Source organism: Solanum stenotomum, chromosome 9 (assembly GCF_019186545.1).
Source record: "Solanum stenotomum isolate F172 chromosome 9, ASM1918654v1, whole genome shotgun sequence".
Classification (NCBI taxonomy): Eukaryota; Viridiplantae; Streptophyta; class Magnoliopsida; order Solanales; family Solanaceae; genus Solanum; species Solanum stenotomum.
The window spans coordinates 31,920,566-31,925,705 of record NC_064290.1 but is presented as its reverse complement, the minus strand read 5'-3'; the positions used below and the strand labels follow the sequence as shown (position 1 = coordinate 31,925,705).

At 42.3% G+C, this 5,140-nt stretch overlaps 1 long non-coding RNA gene across 1 annotated transcript; it reads left to right on the top strand.

Moving 5' to 3' along the window:
• Positions 1 to 396: 396 nt before the first annotated feature.
• Positions 397 to 3,402, top strand: LOC125876763 (uncharacterized). The gene is made up of 3 exons (XR_007447537.1): positions 397 to 523; positions 958 to 1,034; positions 3,183 to 3,402. It is a non-coding gene; the product is annotated as an uncharacterized LOC125876763 (long non-coding RNA).
• The last annotated feature ends 1,738 nt before the right edge of the window (positions 3,403 to 5,140 follow it).

Sequence of the window (5,140 nt, the reverse complement as noted above, 5' to 3'; positions counted from 1 at the left end):
TCATGCTCAGATGAAAATTCTGACAGCTAGGTTAGCTTCGGAAGATTGATTTTGGTCTAGAACGACCTTTTGTTCACTTCCTGAGGCTTTAGATAGCAATTGTGGAATCTGGTTCAAATGATACTGGGTGTGGGACCCACTTTTCGTCAAAGCGAGCCCCAAATGGAAATTCCGCCTTCACCGTTGAGTCCGAAATATCGTTTCCAATCAGATTCCATATAAGGTTTGTATTTTTCCGACTCCGAACGAGTCCGAAATATCGAAATTTAAGTTTGAAGGGTTGTACAATTTTTGACGCGGCGGTGACGTGGCAGGGCCACGTGACGACACGTGGCAGAGGAGTGAAATCTGGAAATTTCCAGATTTTAAAAACGAATTTTGTCCATATTTTTCATCCAACTTCAACTTGAGATTAATCCTTCATTTTGAGTCCAAATTAAGTGATTCAAAAGGCAAACTTCAAGAGAATTTCGAGGGGAATCTAGCGGTGATCTCGGAAACGCGAGGGGAGGCTTCGTTTGAGGTAAGAAATCAATTTTAGCCACTGCCAGTGTGATTTCCGGATGGTTTTGTTATTGAATTTTGAAATGTGAGATCTTGATCATCGTAAGTCCGTTTTAAGTCATTCTTGGGGCTAACTTGTAGAGTTTTTCGCAAGGATCGTCGTGGTATAATCTGTTTGGGTTGAAAGGGTCTCGTTTTTCCGAAAATTGGTGATCAAGGGGCTGCCCTTTTTAATTATTGTGGCTGATTTGCGGTGTTGTAGGCATCTGTTTGTGCTAAAATTTTGGGATATTAGTTTAGTAAGGTAGTTGGGACGTTTCCACGGATTCGATTTTGAGATTCTAAGTGTGGGCCCCACAATCCCGTTTTAGACCCGATTTTGGGTCCGTCTCCGAAAAATATAATTTTAGTGTCAATATATTCGTAATGACGAGGTGATTAACCTTTTGTTAGTGGGGAAGCATTTGGAGACCGTTCGGAGAGGAAAAGATCCGGTACCGTGAGTTGGAGCACGCGTGATCGGCTTTCAGGTAGGCTATGGTTTTCTCTCGTGAGATTGAGCATGTTTAGGCAATTGTTTATTGATTTGCTTGAGTATGGAGGGGTTCGGGTGTCGAGCATGCTAAATTTCTATAATTCCTGCCTTAGACCTTATTTCGGGAAAGTGTTGGATTATGACAGCATGTCTCTTGATATTATTGAATAGCCATATCTGGTGGTGTATATGATAATATTGATTTGAAGTATGTTTGGCCTTAGTCTAGGCTTAGACTAGTGTTGCCATAGACTTGCGAGATTTCGGATGTCGTTGGGCAGTAGAACTTTTTCCGACGTCGTTTCGGACGGTTAGCTCCTTGTAGACTGATATAGCAGACTTGAGTCTGATAGTCGGTAACTCAGCTTATGACCTTGTATCCATAATGCCCTGCTTTTATATCGGCTACAAATACCCGGTTAAAGTCCGTGGTCTAGCTTACTCATTATTGGATACTTCCTCGGCGATTTGGGGTATATGAGGGTCGGACTAAAAGGATTATTTATGGTAATCGGTTTGGTGATATTTCCCGCGACGGATGGTTGGATATTGATTCTTAGCTACAGTACCCGGTTAGAGTCCGTGGTCCAGCTTACTTATTCCAGGTTTAGCTACAGTACCCGGTTCGAGTCCGTGGTCCAGCTTACCTGTGATCTGGTTTCAGCTACAGTACCCGGTTAGAGTCCGTGGTCCAGCTCATTTATGTCCAGGCTTAGCTACAGTACCCGGTTCGAGTCCGTGGTCCAGCTTACCTGTGATCTGGTTTCAGCTACAGTACCCGGTTAGAGTCCGTGGTCCAGCTCATTTATGTCCAGGCTTAGCTACAGTACCCGGTTCGAGTCCGTGGTCCAGCTTACCTGTGATCTGGTTTCAGCTACAGTACCCGGTTAGAGTCCGTGGTCCAGCTCATTTATGTCCAGGCTTAGCTACAGTACCCGGTTCGAGTCCGTGGTCCAGCTTACCTGTGATCTGGTTTCAGCTACAGTACCCGGTTAGAGTCCGTGGTCCAGCTCATTTATGTCCAGGCTTAGCTACAGTACCCGGTTCGAGTCCGTGGTCCAGCTTACCTGTGATCTGGTTTCAGCTACAGTACCCGGTTAGAGTCCGTGGTCCAGCTCATTTATGTCCAGGCTTAGCTACAGTACCCGGTTCGAGTCCGTGGTCCAGCTTACCTGTGATCTGGTTTCAGCTACAGTACCCGGTTAGAGTCCGTGGTCCAGCTCATTTATGTCCAGGCTTAGCTACAGTACCCGGTTCGAGTCCGTGGTCCAGCTTACCTGTGATCTGGTTTCAGCTACAGTACCCGGTTAGAGTCCGTGGTCCAGCTCATTTATGTCCAGGCTTAGCTACAGTACCCGGTTCGAGTCCGTGGTCCAGCTTACCTGTGATCTGGTTTTAGCTACAGCACCCGGTTAGAGTCCGTGGTCCAGCTCACTTATGTCCAGGCTTAGCTACAGTACCCGGTTCGAGTCCGTGGTCCAGCTTACCTGTGATCTGATTTCAGCTACAGCACCCGGTTCGAGTCCGTGGTCCAGCCCACCCGTGCCCGACCTTTGGCTACAGCACCCGGTTCGAGTCCGTGGTCCAGCCCATATAGGTTGACTCATTAGCTATAGTACCCGGTTCGAGTCCGTGGTCCAGCTTGCACGTGGTGTATTCCCAATTCCTCACTAAAGCTTCAGTTTAGTCTTGATTACTCTCATCTGTAGGTTGAGGTTTTGGAGGTTGGAGAGATTCCGGTTAAAGTCCGGGACGTAATGAGATCTTGGAATATGATTGGGAATGGTTCAGTTACAAGTCCGGAAATTGGTAATATTGTGATAGACCTTCTAGCTCCATTATTTTACTTCAACTGTCAGTCCATCTGCCGGGCTTATGGGGGTCCGTGCAGGTGGTTTCTTTTATTGTGCACGAGCGTACCCGTCGGGTTTATGGGAGCCCGGCGGAGTTAGTTAGATTGCTTGTCTTTGTTGCCTGTACGCTCGTGTACATACCCCCCATTTACTACTCTTTGCACTTGATGTGACCCTTTATTTGCATTTCAGTTTACTTTTGCTTATCTTGCTCAGTCGGCCGATGATGCCTACTGGGTACCTGTTGTTTTGGTACTCATGCTACGCTCTGCATCTATTTTGTGATGCAGGTCCGAGCATTAGTAGCCAGCGTTGATCTAGCTTGGAGTAGACTTATCCGGAGACGGGGGTGAGCACACGGCGTTTTGTACTATTTCAGTCTCCATCTGTATATATAGACTTGTCTTTTTCCTTTCGAGACAGTCCAGTCTCTGTTGTCCGGTTTTGGGACTTGTACTCATTTTGTAGTAGCTCTGTACTAGTGACTTCCAGGTTCTGGGAGGGAGCTTTATTTGTATATATGTTTTTGGTTTGTGTCCGCCTGTTTATATGGTTATTTGCCTACTCTTGTTTAATTTCTACCCTCACACCCATTACTTGTTGTTCCGGGTTATGGGTTGGCTTACCTGCTGGTGGGTTATAGTAGGTGCCATCATGACTCGATAAATCGGGTCGTGACAGCTGCCACGTGGCAGCAAGTGAAGTGTGCAGAATTATGTTGAGGCGACAATACTACTGTTCACGAGGCGAAAAAGGAAAAGGAATCCAATTCTTTTTTTGTTTTGGATTCCTAATTTAAGGTGGACTCAATTATTTTATTCAGGGTTTCCTACATCTGTAAATAATGCGTAGAAATAATTATTTGGGGGAGCCAAGAATCAACATACAAGACACAATATAAATTTTATTCAAGCGTAAGAACTTTGGAAGAGCCGTCATGGAGACCGGAGAATTGTGGTTTATTCTTTCTTCTCCTTTATTATTTATTTGTATTCGTGATTAATAAAAGATAGTTTAGCTATTGTTCTTAACTTTTTATGATTATCACAAACATATTTATTTTAATAAATTTTGATTGTGTTCTTCAGATAATGAGTAGCTAACTTTAATAACTAGGGTTGTGGAAACCATAAGCGATTAACAAAGTATGAATAATAACTAAGTAAATCTTGAATAGTGTTGAAGCATGCATTGATAATTCTTTCGTCAAGAAGTCTTTTTACTGGTGCGCAACGTTAGAACTTGCCTTGTTGTTTTTTGCCGGACCAAAGGAAGTAATCAACAAGAAAAGAATTATCAACATAGATTTAGTGTGATACTATCTAATTGTCTAGTGCCAATTGGTTCAAAGTAATAACTAAGTCAAACATCGATGTGATGTCTAATATGAGGTAAATGTAAGGGTTAGTAAATTATACATACGTAGCTGGAACAAAGTGTGGGATGAAATTATCTAGTTGCCGGACCAAGGAATTAGAGATACCTAACTTATCACTTTGCATGTAATACACTAGAAAATGATTACTATTATTAGGATTACCGCGTTATGAGCTTATGGGAAACACATTCTTAGTTACTTTTAATAATCTGAATATAAATAAATACTTAGTTGAAAGCTATCTTTTTATTGTTTTTAGTTTATTTCAATTTAAATCCCCCTATTTTTATATAACGACTATCGAGTTAAATATTTGTTATTGACAATATTCTTCCATATTCTCTGTGGGATCAACCCCGACTCATAGTTGGATAAATATATTGCATACGATCGTTTATATTTCTTTTCAAGAAGTATATTTGAACATTATCAGTAATTATGTCCAAAAAGGAATTTGATGGAAATTGATGGAAAGGAGTGGAAAAATCAGTAAATATGGCAAGAAATAACTCTCTTATCTCGCTCATGCAACACGGAGGACACTTTTATGATAGTCATATAAAGTCAACAGGTAGCTTAGGCGACCGCGCGGGCTTCATTATGCTGAAGGGGCCAGAAATCTTGGGGTTTGATTTTGTAGTAAGTTGAGTTGCTTTTGACGTATTCTTTAGAGAATTTCTGGTTACTTAGGTGACCAGCAGTTATCTGAACAGGGGTAAACTTAGAATTTCACATAACTTTGGACCCAATTCTCACAAAAGCTAATGAGTGATGATTAAGGAGGACATCATGAGAAGTCTTTACGCATCTCATATCTTATTATTTTTTGGGAGAAAATTATCATTGTAATTAATAGTTGATAGTTTGGGT